We start from the raw sequence: 16,523 nt of genomic DNA, 5'->3' as shown, positions 1-16,523 counted from the left end.
ATACATTCCTCCCCCAGGATAATTTCATGAAACTGTTGAACCAAGATTAAAGACAGAGGTGACTGCATAGTATATTGTGACCCTTAGAGTTGGTCTTGCAATCATTTTGTGATATCAATTTTTCTATTGTAGTCAACGAGAGTTTGAGTGCGAAGCAATCATAGGATCAGATAGTCTTCAAATGTAGAAAGTCATAGAGTTACTTTATAGGTCTGTGCAGACACATACAGTTACAATGGAGTTAAATTTACTCAAACTGTTACATGTCCATATGAATCAAAGTACAAAGGCACTATTTAACAGAACTGTGCAAATTGTGTACAGATCTTTCACCTAGGTGAGGGAGCTTTGGTGCTGCTTTGGTGGCGCTAAAAATCCTTACAGCTGGTCTTAGTAGCCATCTGGGGATTTCCCCATCGTAGCAAAATCTCAGGGTGATGAAGAGAAAACATAACAAAGTACTATATCTCCCCCTTTCAGCCCCCATCTTAGGGGAATTGCATATGGGAGATGGGATGGGAGGGGCCATAGCTGGAGGGCACTTTGTTCCCATGATCCCCAACTGCTGCAACAGCCCTTTGGAATCATTATAACCATGCAGCTATGATTTAAAGGGGTCCTGAGTCTGCCCTAATTTATAGCCCTACAGTCTGCCCTAATTTATAGCAAGGACTAAATTCTTGCCTATTGGGATCATAAGACCACACGTACAGCGTAACGCCACATTTGTTCTCCCATGCTCTTGGGTCCTGCACCAAGCACAGTTCATCTGGACATAAGAATTGGAGCCAATGTGTCCTCTTCTAAAGACCCTTGTACAGCAAATATAGTAAAAATTGCTATAACTGCTGCCAGTAGTTAGAGGCTCAAAAGCACCCCACATTGACATCTGTATCCTAATCTGTGCCACAGTAGAGATCTTTGCAGTAGGTCTCAGCTCAGAATTAGAGAGGCTGTCATTGTGCCAAGAGCATGGTCTCCATACAGCTTCTCAAATAAACAAACATGCATTGAGAGGACACAGCTGACCACACCTGATAATACTCCTCTATTTCATTCAAGCTGTGTAAGTGTCCTGAACATTATCTCTGGTTTTGGCACAAGGATTCCATTCTCCCAACTCTCTTTTAGTTTCTGTAAGCTAAATCCTTTACTCTGGCATTTGAATGAGCTAAGTAAAAATACTTGTTTTTTTCTCAAGAGCAAAATAAGATGCTTTTTAGATCGTAAGTCATTGCACTTTTCTAGTTTTTTCTGTTTCTTTGTATTTTTAAACAAAATAAGCTACTACATTTGTGAAAAAAAATCTGTAAATATTAACAATATTTTCTACAAGCTCCAAGGCATTTTATTGTATTTGAGTAACGTATGAAATAAAAAGTCTATTGCCTAGGGTTTGTTGTCTCAGGGTTTGAGGATTTTCCCCTTTATGTTCCAGATGTTTTTTTTCCTATAGATATCATAATGGTTCAGCATTCTGTGATACTAACTGATCATCTGGGTTCAATATAGTTTTGTTCCTACAATAAGATTAGAAGCCCTTATTTTCATTTTTAAAGTATGAAGAGGAAAAGATTAGTGTAGAGAATTGCAAACTGTATTTCAAGTTCCTGTCTCAATTTTATGGTCTTCTGTTTACATATTTGTTCCCACTTGAAAATAATTAAGGTACATCAGTTTACTCATGTGGCCAGTTGGAATGCTAGTAATGAGAGTTCACAGAAATGTCAGTGAATAGTGTCCTTCTAATAAAAAATGTGATTTATATGAATTCTTTAGAGCATTTTGCAAGGGGAATTAAAGTTTCCAAGCTGGATCACATTGATGTGCTAGAAGATTCCAGTAGGTAACCACTGAGGATAGCCGTTAAAACTCTTATAATTTAAAGAAATGTGAATAGCAAACATTTGTTGGAATTTTGACTCAGAGAGTATACCTATATTTGCCTGTGTTTAACCTTTTTTTCAAGTTACTGCACACCACCTTGCAAAATCAGGTAATACATTAAATAACTAATTAACATTAATAAGCAGTACTTGATTGCACTGCAGATTCAGAGAAGCTCCACAAGCCTGACATTACATGATACGACTGGAACAATCCCCTGTTACCATCTTCAGATGGATACAAGGAGTCAGCAATATAACGTAGATTTAATATCCTATTAATGTTAATTAGGTTTGCTTCAGTTGATTCACTTTCTGCTGCATCCTTGTCCTATAGCTTCTCTGTCCTTGACAGATGTAGGTATCTAGAGATGAAGTATAATCATTGCCAGTGAACACTTGCTTTCATCAAGAAAGTTTTTGAAGTGTTGTATATCTTATTCTTTTTGTCTGCTCTGTCATATAGTCTGCCTGTATTAAAATGAGTCATGGTAACATCAGTTTAGCTACAGTCTATAATGTATCATCTTAGTAACTCCTCTACAATCAAATAATGCTCACATAGCGCCATAGAGATATGAGTTTTGTCTTCCTTCACAACTCCATGACCTCTCTACCAATTATCCGAGACTCAAAATCAACCAGAAACAGTGAGAAACAGCATGAGGCAGCAGCTGAGTGTGAAAGAGAAGCCTAAACATTTCCAGAATAAACAACTGTGTTCATCTGTATCAAGCAGGGGGTCAGTCTCATCAGCAGAGGATGAATAATTGCTTACTGTGGGTATAACCAGAGTTGCAGAAGCAACCAAGATTTGACTGCTTCTCCAAAAGCCCACCGCTGTTTAGCAGCTATCACAAGAAGGCTAATGGCTGCAGGGAATTCATCACATCTCTCTATATGAGACAGATGCATGTATATCTGTCATTCTCTATAGAGACAGAAAGATAGTCACCTACATTTATTTGCTATTTTTTCCCTGTCTCTGATACTATGAGACAGTATTAAAATGGAAAAAAAGTTAATAGTTTTAAGGATGGTTATGAAGGACATTAGAGAGATATGTCAGATAGTAAACAGTTAGTATGAAAGTTTTAGACTTCACTTAAATAGCTGAAAGATTAAAAATAAAAATGAGGACAAGATGACAAAGCGCCAGGTTTAATTTTGAAAGCAAACTTTACTTAACATTTTCTACTGATGCCCAGGCAAATTTCCGTGTATGCAGAGCCCTTCCCTCCTATGGTGACAATGAATACTCGATGTCAAGTAACACACAGACTGAAACAATGTTAATTTCAGATTTTGCCTTTTGGCCCTGCTCCCACAGCTGGAGTCCCACTGCCCTGTACGGAGCCCCGCAACCCCGCCACCCTGCTGCCCCGGCCAGAGCCCTGCAACCCCGCAGTCCCGCTCCCCTGGCCGGAACTAGGCAAGTGCTGCAGCCCCGCTACCCCAGCCGGAGCCACGCAACCCCGCGTTCCTGCTGCCCTGGCCAGAGGGAGGCAAGTCCCGCAGCCCCGCTACGCCAGCCAGAGACCCGCAACCCCGCAGCCCCATTCCCTCGGCTGAAGCTCCCAACCCCTCTGTCCAGCTCCCCCGGCCGGAGCCCCGCAATCCTGTGATCCGCTCCCCCGGCTGGAGCCCTGCAACCCCACAGTCCCGCTTTCCCAGCCAGAGCCCCACAACCCCGCGGTCCCGCAACCCGCGGTCCCGCTCCCCAGACCTCAGCGCAACAAGTCCAGCAGCCCCGCTCCCCTGGCCGAAGGCCCGCTACCCCGTGGCCCCACTCCTCGGACCTGAGCATGGCAAGTCCCACGGCCCCGCTACCCAGGCCAGATCCCCGCAACTCCGCGGTCCCGCTCCCCCGGCCGGAGCCCCGCAACTCTGAGGTCCCGCTCCCTGAGCCGCAGCAGGGCAAGTACCGCAGCTCCGCTACCCCGGCCAGATCCCCGCAACCGCGCAATCCCGCTCTCCCAGCTGGATCCCACAAACCCGCAGTCCCACTCCCCTGGCTGGAGCCCCGCAACCCCAGGGTCTGGCTCTCACTGACGGAGCCCCCAACCCCGCGGTCCCGCTGCCCCGGCCGGAGCCCCGCAACCCCGTGGCCCCACTGCCTTGGCCGGAGCCCTTTAACCCTGCCACCCCGCTCCCCCGGCGGTAGCTCCGCAATCCCCTGGTCCCGCTTTCCGGACCTCAGCGTGACAAGTCTCGCAGCCCCACTCCCCCGCTGTCCCGCTTTCCCAGCCAGAGCCCCAGAACCCCGCATTCCCGCTACGTCGGTCAGAGCCCCGCAACCCCACAGTCCCGCTGTCCCAGCCGAAGTGGCGCAAGTACCGCGGCCCTGCTACCCCTGCAAGAGCCCTGCAACCCCTGCAGCTCTGCTCTCCCGGCTGGAGCCTCACAACCCCGCGGTCCTGCTCCCTGGACCCGAAAGCGGCAAGTCCCACGGCCCCGCTCTCCCGGCCAGAGCCCCGCAACTCCGCAGCCCCGCTCCCCAGGCCAGAGTGAGGCAATTACCTTGGCCAAGCTACCCCAGCCAGATCCCCACAATCCTGCAACCCCGCTCTCCCGGCTGGAGCCCCACAACCCCGCCACCTCGCTCCCATGACCGGAGCCCCACAAGCCCGCAGGCACACTTCAACAGCCGGAGCAGGGCAAGTACCGCGGCCCAGCTCTCCCAACCAGAGCCCCGCAACCCCGCGGTCCCGCTCTCCCAGAAGGAGCCCCGCAACCCCGCAGTCCCGCTCTCCCGGCTGGAGCCCCACAACCCTGTGGTCCAGCTCCCAAAACCTGAGCACGGCAAGTCTCGTGACCCCGCTTTTCCAGCTGAAGCTCCGCAACCCCACAACCCCAGCCGGAGTCCCGCCACCCAGCAGTCCCGCTTTCCTGGCCGAAGCCCCTCAACCTCGTAGTCTTGGCCAGAGCCCAGCAACTCCGGGGTCCCGCTGCCCTGGCCGGAGCCCCACAACCCCACAACCCGCTCCCCCGGCAGGAACCCCGCAACTCCACGGTCCCGCTGCCCCAGTCAGAGCCCCGCAACCCCAGTACCCCGCTCCCTCGCCCGGAGCCCCGCAACCCAGCCGCCCCGCTGCCCCAGTCGGAGCCCCGCAACCCCACGACCCTGCTCCTGCGCCCGGAGCCCCGCAACCCAGCCGCCCCGCTGCCCCAGCCGGAGCCCCACAACCCCGTGGTGCCGCTGCTCCGGTGGAGCCCCGCCACCCCGTCGTCCCGCTGCACCGGCCAGAGCCTCTTAACCCCACCACCCCGCTCCCCCAGCCGGAGCTCCGCATCCCCGCAACCCCGCAACCCTGACTGGAGCCCCGCAACCCCATGCTCCCGCTCCCCCGGCCAGAGCCGGGCGAGTACCACTACCCCGCAGCCCCACTGCCTCAGACGGAGCCCCACAACCCTGCCACCCCGCTCCCCTGGCCGGAGCTCCGCAGCCCCGCAGCCCCGCTCTCCCGGCCGAAGCCCCGCAACCCCGCGGTCCTGCTCTCCCGGATGGAGCTTTGCAAACCCGCGGCCCCGCTCCTGCTGCCTGAGGGCGGGAAGTGCATAGGCTCGGCTCCCACAGACCGGGGAAATCCAATGTGCCACCTGGAGAATACAAGCCCCACTAATCCGCCGGCACTGGCTAAAGCCGGCTCTGATTCCTGCAGAATTCAGATGAGACAGAGTGATTGCCCCATGGCTCTGTCCCACACCTATCATCCCTCTATAAAACATAGAGTCCCAGTCATGTGGTCAGGGCTGGCTCTAGGTTTTTTGCAGCCCCAAGCAAAAAATAAATTAGCTGCCCCTCACCCCAGCACTGGGATCTCACCTCCCTACCAGTGCCCTCCCCCACCCATGCCCCCTGCCTCCCCCAACCCTGGGCTCCCACGCATCAATGCTGACTCCACTCACTCCCCCCTTTCCTCCAACTGGTCCAGCGCAGGCAGGGTCAGGGTAAGCAGTGGGCCTCTCGAGCCGCACCTCAGCCCAGGGTCCCTTCAGGACCCAGGAGAGCAGAGCCAGGGGACAGCCCCAATAGGAGGCTGAGGAGCCGGGGCAGGGCAGCCCCAGCGGGAGGGGAGCCCGAGAGAGTGGGATGAGGCCCCTGCACGGCAGCGCCCCGCCCTCTATGACCCTGCTGCTGCTTCTGGCTGCCCTGCTGCAGTCCCTGGGTGGCTCAACCTGTTTTGCCCAGCCCCAGCTGTGCCACTGGGTGTTGGTCACCCTGCGGCACCTGCAGGCAGCTCCATGTGCCCCACAGGGCAACCTGCAGCCTGAGTGTCCCCCTTCGAAGCCTGCTTGGCCCAGCCACAAGGAGCAGGCACTGCTCCCCTATGGTGCAAACTGCAGCGGCCCCAGGGCACCCCCTGCACATGACACTGCTGCTGCCAGGGCTGGCTCTAGGCTTTTGCCACCCAAAGCGCGCACACACACACAAAAATGACTGGAATTCTGCCCCTGAAAATGTGCTGCCCCAAACACATGCTTGGTTTGCTGGTGCCTGCATGTGGTGCTCACCTACAGGACCACAATTTCCACTTCAGCATCTCTCAAGCTCTTAGCACCTAATTTTGTGCACCTTTTCCCCACAATGTGCCATGTAGCAGAGGGAAGCATTGAGGTCTAACTTTGTATCTGTACACTTCAATGTACATCTGGTTATTGGCACTGGAGTTCTCCCAGAGTAGGTGCAGAATATATGTGTTAATTACCCAGGTACCTGGTGGGCTGACTTGGGGATCTTTGCTGGTGTTTTGAAACACCTGCACTGTCTGAAATGACAGGTTTAAGTCCCTTAACAATGTCAGTTCAAGTCTAAAAACCAAAGACCTGTGCAATCTGTGTGGAAATGAAGGGACGGATTTCAAAGAATATGATTTGGTCTGGGACAAAGAGGCCAGTCCCAGCCCCAGATTTTGTTTTGCTCCCCCATCCCAAGATTTTTCATAGGTCTATATGCTCCAATTTTTGTGCACGTGCACACACACACACATACACACACACTTTGCAGGATCTATCACATGTAATGTTCCATACTACTCTGCCTTCCTCCACTGGATTTTTTCTGAAATGATGCCCTGCCAATTTCTAAAGCTCAGCCTCCCCTATTTTACATATGTTATGCATTTCATGTAAACTAAAGTCTGTAACTGTTACTAGAAATCTGAAGATGCCAGGACTCTCTCTGTTGTAGTAGGATTTTGACCTGATGTTTTTGATCATAGTTCCCACTCTTCCCTACACTTGTGTGTCACAAAGGGCCACCCTCTGTCCCAGACAGTTACACTTCCATGACATTATATGTACAAAGTCTCCAAATCTCTTTGAAATCCTGCAGTATGGAAGGCTCGATGCTTGTTTACTTGTAGGTTGCTGATATTCATGTCCTGGGGCCACATCCTAGTGCCCCTTCACCCCTGCCCCCCCACAGTTTGGAACTAAATTATGTTTGAAATCTCTTTGAAAATGTTACTGTCTCTTCCTTACACTACCTAAATTTCTGAAAACTAACACCCTGCAGCAGACTGTGATATGCCCTTATGTGAGTGGGGGGAAATTGGCCCAAGGAGCCTCCCCATCTCTTGCACAGCCTATCGCATAATGGACGTGCACCTTACCTCCCCCTACTAACTTAGCAGCCCTGGTCTTCATTCAGTCCCTGCTATGCTCACAATTTGGCAACTAGCAGCTCACAATTTGAAAGCCACAATTTGGCCCTCTGTAAGCAACAGTGCAGGTCAACTCCTAGTAAGCCTAATTCCTTCATTCCGCATTTTCTCGAGTTCACTTTGTGGGACAAAGGATGCGTTGTACTACTGAATGCTTACAATGCCTATCGAAGACAATACTCCCAATACTGCAGTCTGTGGACTGGGGAGTTGTGTGTTCAATTCTTAGGGTATGTCTACACTACAGGATTATTCCAATTTTACAATAAACGGTTTTGTAAAACAGATTGTATAAAGTCAAGTGCATGTGGCCACACTAAGCACATTAATTCGGTGGTGTGCAACCATGTACCAAGGCTAGCATCGATTTCCAGAGTGTTGCACTGTGGGCAGCTGTCCTGTAGCTATCTCATAGCTCCCACAGTCTCCTCCGCCCATTGGAATTCTGGGTTGAGATCCCAACGCAAAAATAGCGTCGTGAGTGATTCTGGGTAAATGTCATCACTCAATCCTTCCTCCATGAAAGCAACGGCAGACAATCATTTCGTGCCCTTTTTCCCTGGCTTGCCCTGGCAGACGCCATAGCATGGCAACTATGGAGCCCATTTTGCCTTTTGTCACTGTCACCGTATGTATACTAGATGCTGCTGACAGACGCAGTACTGCAGTGCTACACAGCAGCATTCATTTGTCTTTGCAAGGTAGCAGAAACGGTTACCATCCCTATTGCACCGTCTACCATGCCATTGTAAATTGGCAACGAGATGACAGTTATCAGTCGTTCTATACCATCTGCTGATGTCATGGGTGCTCCTGGCTGGCCTCGCTGAGGTCAGCCAGGAGCGCATGGACAAAAATGGGAATGACTCCCCAGATCATTCCCTTCTTTATGTTTTGTCTAAAAATAGAGTCAGTCCTGCCTAGAATATGGGGCAAGTGTACTAGAGAACCAGAGAGCACAGCCACTCCATGTCAGAGCCCCAGAGATCCTGCAGATATGATGAGCTGCGTGCCATTCTAGGGGGTGCCCCTGCAACAAACCCACCCGTTGCTTCCCTCCTCCCCTAATCCTCCTGGGCTACCGTGGCAGTGTCCCCCCATTTGTGCGAAGAAGTAATAAAGAATGCAAGAATAAGAAACACTGACTTTTTAGTGAGATAAAATGAGGGGGAGGAAGCCTCCAGCTGCTATGATAGTCCAGGTAGGACATTAAAGGGTGGCGAGGGAGAGGAGCCCAGCCTCCCACCGCTATGATAGTCCAGGCAGTACAGAATCTTTTCTTTAGACATGAAAGGGGGGGCTGATAGAGCTCAGTCTCCAGTTGCTATGATGAAGATGGTTACCAGCCGTTCTGTACCATCTGCCGGGGATGACCAGGAGTCATTCCCATTTTTACCCAGGCACCCCCGGCTGACCTCACCGAGATCAGCCAGAAGCACTCATGGGCTGATGATGACAATGGATTGCAGTCATATTGTACTGTCTACCATTGGCAAGGGGATGCTGGTGTTCAGCGCTGCAGCACCCCGTCTACCAGCAGCATGCAGTAGACATAGGGTGACATTGAAAAAAGGTGAGAAACGTTTTTTCTCCCTTTTCTTTCAGGGGTGGGGGGAAGGGTGTACATTGACAACATATACCCTGAAACACCCGGGAAAATGTTTTTGACCCTTCAGCCATTGGGAGCTCAGCCAAGAATGCAAATGCTTTTCGGAGACTGCGGGGACTGTGGGATAGCTGGAGTCCTCAGTACCCCCTCCCTCCCTCCATGAGTGTCCATTTGATTCTTTGGCTTTCCGTTACACTTGTCACACAGCACTGTGCTGAGTCCCTGTGGTTTCTGTCTATCATAGCCTGGAGATTTTTTCAAATGCTTTGTCATTTCGTCTTCTGTAACGGAGCTCTGATAGAACAGATTTGTCTCCCCATACAGTGATCAGATCCAGTATCTCCCGTATGGTCCATGCTGGAGCTCTTTTAGGATTTGGGACTGCATCGCCACCCGTGCTGATCAGAGCTCCACGCTGGGCAAACAGGAAATGAAATTCAAAAGTTCACGGGGCTTTTCCTGTCTACCTGGCCAGTGCATCCGAGTTCAGATTGCTTTCCAGAGTGGTCAAAATGATGCACTGTGAGATACCGCCCAGAGGACAATACCATCGATTTGCAGCCACACTAACCCTAATCCAACATGGCAATACCGATTTCAGCACTATTCCTCTCGTCGGGGAGGAGAACAGAAACTGGTTTAAATAGCCCTTTATATTGATATAAAGGGCCTCGTTGTGTGGACGGGTGCAGGGTTAAATTGGTTTAATGCTGCTAAATTCATTTTAAATATGTAGTGTAGACCAGGCCTCAGTTGTGCTGCATACAGTCTCTCACTTAGACCCTCTGTGTCTGAAGTCCCTATTGGTATAATAGGAATACTACTACTTACCTACCTCACAGATGTTGTGAAGATGAACTCAATCTCTGATGGGAACCCACACTATGAAAATAGGACATATCTAGGTGGGGAATGAGTCTGAGATCTTTTGAGACTGAACTTTCATTGAAGTCAATGAGAATTTTGCCTGAGTAAGGAATAAATAAAAACTTCCAGTTTTAGCCAAGTAAGTGTTGCTGATGGTCAGCACATCTCAGGATTTGGTCTTGGTCTATAACTCTTTTTATTTTAGCCCCTCTAGATAGAAAGCATGGCTGTTTTACGGCACACCATTATTTTTTCACCATACAAATGTTATATGGTCCTAATTTCTGTGATAATGGCATTTTTTTTCTCTTATGAGGCTGGCAGAGTGCATTCTGATTCATGGCTGCCTAGAACGCAGTAGCTGCCCATCTTTAAAATGACTTCATGCAGACTTTTTTAAATTCATATCATATATGTTGTAGCTTTTAAACTACACTAGGGAATAGTGTTCCTTTTTGTGCACTGGCATCATTTTGCTGTCCTAAGTCTTTGTATAAATTTGTCATTATTGTTGCGACACATCTCAAGGTGAAAATAGAAATACTGTGTCTGAATTAAAACTAAATATTTTGAAACAGTTTTCTTTTGTTTTATTGACTTTCCCAGCCAAATTGAAAGGCTGAGATAACATAAGTGGAACACAGCACTGATGTGACAGGTAGGTTAACATTATTAGAATTTTTCTTACAAATGCCAGCAAGCATTAGAAACAAAAAGGACCTGTTCCTGCCTGTTAAAATCAATGGGAATGTTGAACACAGAAGGCTATCTGGGAGTTTTATGTGTATCATGCAAAGGGGGGTAAGAAAGGCTTTTTACACCTTCCTTGTCCACTGCACACTGGCCAAGCAGAATCAGGTACTAAATGATTCTTTACAGAAATGATCTGACGACCACAGTCTGCCCACAATGGACCAGACTGTAGCCTCTGCTGCATTCCAGTGCAGAGGAGTAAAGTAATGTGGTATGTGGAGCCTCCTTACTCTCCTGCAGCTGTAGAGATGGAGAAAGAGTAGCAGGATAAGAGGAAGAAGAGTAGCCTCTGCAGGGCCACCATTCCCCCTTCTATTCAGGTGAGCAGTGCCTTGCTCTCTCTCCCACCCCTTCCTTTGCAGCTGGAGCAGTGGAGCCAAGTGCACTAGGGAAAGTAATCTGTGTCAAGTGCATGGTATACAGATGTCTAACAAAGTGGATATTCACCCAGGAAAGCTTAAGCTCCAATACATCTGTTAGTCTATAAGGTGCCACAGGACTCTTTGTTGCAGAATACAGGTAGCATAGATTACTTTACTTTTCTCCCCCTGCTCCCCACCTCAGAGCAAATAATGAGCTAAAGAGCAGATTGCAATTCAAGTACAATTTGATTAATGGTCAGCTCCTCCTCCATCACCATTGTACCTAGGTGCTGAAGGAACCTGGTTCTACCAGAACTTATCCTGTCCCTCTTGAAATGGAAGAAGGACTGCAGGACATGGGCAATAGGTCTGCCTCTGGGACCAAGCGAATATGTGTAACCCACACACCTCCTGGGTGTGGTGTTCTGTCCCATCTAGTAGCACTGAGACCACTTAGAGAGATAAAATGAATCTGCTCTACAGCCTTAGCTAACAGCCAGTTGTCTTTTAGCTCATGTTGTAGAGGCTCATGCACTAAGCTCCAGAGGTCCCAGATTCGATCCCACCTGCTGACGACTAGGGTCTGTCAGCATTACATATACACTGTACCTTGCCCATGGTTTGTGGCATAACCACAACTGAGTCCTTCAATTAAAAAAATCAGATTTAGAGCTCTCCAAAGCCTGCCAAAATCAGTTGGAGTCTTTCCATTGACTTAAATGGGCTTTGGATCAGGCCCTATGCACCTAGGCTGGGATTTTCAAATGAACCAAAAAGTCACCCAAATTTCCTTGTTATTACTAAGGGAGTTGGGAGCCTAACTCTACACGTGAATAATGTAGCTGAAGTCAATATACTTAGATCGACTTACAGTGATGTCGTCACTATGGTGAGTCGACTGCTGCCGCTCCTCCATTGACTGTGCTTGCACCTCTCGCTGAGCTGCAGTACAGGAGTCGATGGGAGAGCACTCGGGGATTGATTTATCGTGTCTATACTAGATGCAATAAATCGATCCCCACTGGATCAGTCACTGCCTGCTAATCTGGCCAGTAGTGAAGACATACCATTAGTGTGTGGTAGCAGGATCTACACAGCCACTTAGTGCATAGCAGGCTAAAGAACTGTAGATTTACCCTGGAGCTTGCCATGGACTGCCACCATGTAGACAATTCCCTAAGAAGTTGTCCAAACTATTAAAAAAACATAGCAAGACCTGCTCTTTGGGTTTGGATGTAGAGTGAAAGACTGAGTTGTATTTAAAAAAGAAAATCTAATAACTTACATTCAAATGAGTCCTTATGGGTGGCTTAATTCACCATTATAGTTAAAATTAAAACATCCAAATGAGATAAAATAATGCTTCAAATATTCAGGCCAACAGTGTGTGTGCCTCAAGAGATAAGACTGTCTCTTAATTAAACTAACAATGAAAAAAGAAGCAAACTGCAAGAGTTATTTTCAGGTTTTTGACATCTCCACTAATGAACCATACAAAGCCACAAAGGTTATTTTAGACATCACAAAAGGAGTGCACAATGCTTTTTTTGTAACAAACTTCATTTGTAAAGCTTGTTTCTATTCTTCTTTTTATATAAGATAGAGTACAGTAGTACATTAACTTGCATTCTCTGCCTTGCATGAGAAGCTGAGAAACATTTCAGCACAGTTCCCACTGCTTTGTATTCTTCACAGGTCTGAACCCAGTTTGAGGAACATCAGAAATGTTTGGATATTGCCTCCAGTATACCACCCAATCAAGAAAAACCAAAATCCAATGAATTCTCTGCTTTGCGACAATCAATCTTTATTCTCTCTACATGCACATTTATCAACAAAAGTGGCAGTTTTTGTTTCTTTTTTCTTTTTTTGTCTTTAATGTTCAAAGTTCCTCATGGGTGAGATGAAAATATTAATTATTTGGTCAGACATTCATGTATAGCATTAGACAGTCTCCCAGCAAAAAATAAGATTCTAAATTTCTCTGTGGAGAGGAATTGGGAGGTGGGGGGAATTGTTGATAGAAGCGAAATTGCATCCTGCCTTTGATGGAAGGAGTGTGAGTAATGTAATACTTATTCTCAACAAAACCTGCTGTACCACACAGCCAGATATTAAAAGAAACTTGTTCTAAATTCAGCATGTCTTAGATATGGACAGTTTCATGTTTATCTTCCTGCCTTTGCTCTCACTTATTCCAGTATCATAGAAATTTCTAGGGGTCCCATTGTTATGGTTGTTTAAATCAGAAGTAGTGCCTAGAGCTTCCAACTGGGATTGGGCCCCATTGTGTGTGGCACTGTTCAAATACATAGTAGTAAACAGTCCTTGCCCTCAAAGGCTAACAGTCTAAATACAGATGCCAGAAAAGAGACAGCACCCACTATGATTTTGACTTCTCTTGGACTAGAGAACCACTCTTGGTTGTGAAGCATACAGCAGCTGGGATGGATGTAGGATGGTCCCTGAGGTGAATGGAAAGAAGATCCATCAAAGACTGGAACTAATGCCCATGGCAATAGAACTGGTTAAAGCTGCAGTTAACATTTTCTGCTATGGGTTATAGCAGTGGTGGATTAGCCATAACCAACTGTTGGGGGCCCAGAAAAAATCCGCCACTGGGTGGGCAGGGGGGAAGCCCTCGTGCCCCAACCCCACTTCCTGGTAGCAGCACCTGGGGGAGCAGAATGGGGAAATACTCATGCCCCGATCCCACTCCCCCTGCAGCAACGCCAGGTGGGCAGGATAGGATGAGGAAAGCCCCCCCCACCCCACAACTCTATCGCAGGCAGAAGCTGGGGACAGGGGAAGCCTCCAGCACCCCGACCCCGGTCTCCAGCTGAAGCGCTGGGGGTGACGGGGAAGCCCCAGCACCAGGATTCCTGCTGTGGCCTTGGGACTAGGGGAGCTCTTATGTGGGGGGGAGGCGCAGAGCTTCTCCAGTCTTGGGGCCACAGTGGGGAGGGGGCAAAAGGGAGCAAACTGGTTGTGGGGCTCCAGTGGGGGGCAGAATGAGGAGGACCCTGAGGAGAATAGGGACTGGGCCCAGGAAGGGGCAGAAAGGGGTGGGGCCATGTGCAGGGCTGCAGGCAGAAGGGGAGGAATGGAGGTGGGACCACAAGTGGAAGGGGTGGGGGAGGAGCTCCACACTTACTCTGGCCGAGGGTCCCAGGAAACCTTAATCTGCCTCTGGGTCACAGTGTACCTTTAGGCCCAGCACTGAACAAAGAATGGTGCATAAAACCTGCACCTCTTCAAGAGTAAACTTGGAAGATATTGTGTACAATTTTCTCTCTGCTTCCTTCTTGTCCCAGTTGGCAAGATGTGCATGTGGGGAATAAGCCTTAGCTCCACACAGTCTTTCCTATCCACCTGCTTGAGGTGGGGAAAAAGATCCAGTGTGCCTGCTTTTTTCTGTACAACCATACATATTGCCTGGGTAACTTGTGGGTACAGGGGTGTTCTTCTTATTCCCCAGCACTGGTCTGTAGTTAGAGTGACCAGGCAGCAAATGTGAAAAATTGGGACAGGAGGTGGGGGGGGGGAATAGGAGGCTATATAAGAAAAAGACCCAAAAATCGGGACTGTCCCTATAAAATTGGGACATCTCATCACACTATCTGTAGTTCAAGTCACAATCTAAATGTTAGTATTTTGTAAAGATAGACCTGACCCACAACATTTCAGAGTTTAAGGACATTCGCAGCTGAGGTTTTGGCAGATGATTAGCATATAGCAATGGGTTAAGGCAGTGATTTTCCACTTTTTTTCATTTGTGGACCCCTAATTTTTTTTTAATAGAGGTACAAATCCCTTTGTGAATTTTAGACATAGTCTGTGGATCCCCAGGGGTCCATGGATCACGGGTTGAAAACCAGTGGGTTAGGGAGATGGTACTTAATTAACTTTATAGCACACAATTGTTGTGTTAAAACATATATCATACAAAGCCAATGTGAATAAATGAACTCTAACCTTACTTTTATTTAGTGCCATAGGAGTTGCTGTTAACTGTGAAGTCAACATTAATAATATTTAGCATTCCCATTAATGGGCTAAAACAGCATCTTAATAAAAGAATCATAGAAATGTAGGGCTGGAAGGGACCTCAAAAAGTTATCAAGTCCAGTCACCAGCACAGAGGTAGGATCATGTAAACCTAGACCATCCCTCACAGGTATTTGTCTAACCTTTTCTTAAAAACCTCCAGTGATGGGGATTCCAGAGATTAACTACCCTTACAATTGGAACATTTTTCCTGCTATCAAAAAGAATTCTCCCTTGCTACACATTAAGCCCATTACTTCTTGTCTACCTCCAGTAGATATGAAGAACTATTAATCACCATCCCCTTTATAACAGCCCTTAATATATCTGAAGACTGTTATCAGGTCCCGCTCGGACTTCTTTTCTCAAAACAAAACAGGCCCAGTATTTTTAACCTTACCTTATAGGTCAGGTTTCCTAAACATTTTATCATTTTTCTTGCTCCTAGTAGATGCTACTAAACTGGCAATAATTGATAAAGTCAGTGAGAAAAGAGAAATTTTACAAACAAAACTGAAGAAACTAGATATATCAGCTGAAATTAAAGGATGAGATTCAACCTGGAAAATGCCAGTTAATACTGTGCCTTGGAGGAAATATAATCCATGGCACACTCACTCAGTGGAAGGGGAAAACCTGGGGAAAAAGCTAATGTTAATGGTCTACTATAGCGGGGAAGGTTAACAGTAAATTCGATATAGCTTGCAGTGTGGCATAGCTGAAAAATGTTTCTTCTTCTTCATGCTAAGGTCCCCAGATCCATCACCAGACCAGTCAGTTGATGGCAGCAGTAATTACTGTGGTTTATCATGTCCACAATACCCTCCTTCTGCCAGTGGTGCGCGTCCTCACCAGGGCCACTTTGCACCCACTTAAGTGGGGCAGTGTGAGCAGGGGCGGCTCCAGGCCCCAGCATGCCAAGCGCGTGCTTGGGGCGGCAAACCACGGGGGGCGCTCTGCCAGCCCCACAAGGGCGGCAGGAAGGCTGCCTCCAGCGGTTTGCCTGCGGAGGGTCCGCTGGTCCCGCAGCTTCGGCAGACCTCATGCAGGCATGCCTGTGGAGGGTCCGCTGGTCCCGCGGCTTTGGCGGACCTCCCACAGGCATGCCTGCGGGAGGTCCACAGAAGCCGCGGGACCAGCGGACCATCTGCAGGCAAGCAGAAGGCAGCCTGCCTGCCGTGCTTGGGGCGGCAGAATTCCTAGAGCCACCCCTGAGTGTGAGGGGCTGTCAGCCCTGTGTGGGGTCATAGTTGGGCACTTGCTGCCAGGCCCTGACAGCCCAGGCTGTCGGCTCCACATGGAGCTCATATTGCCTCTCAGCACTGCACAGGGC

Source organism: Gopherus flavomarginatus, chromosome 2 (genome assembly GCF_025201925.1).
Source record: "Gopherus flavomarginatus isolate rGopFla2 chromosome 2, rGopFla2.mat.asm, whole genome shotgun sequence".
Taxonomy (NCBI): Eukaryota; Metazoa; Chordata; order Testudines; family Testudinidae; genus Gopherus; species Gopherus flavomarginatus.
Note: the sequence above shows the minus strand (reverse complement) of the source record.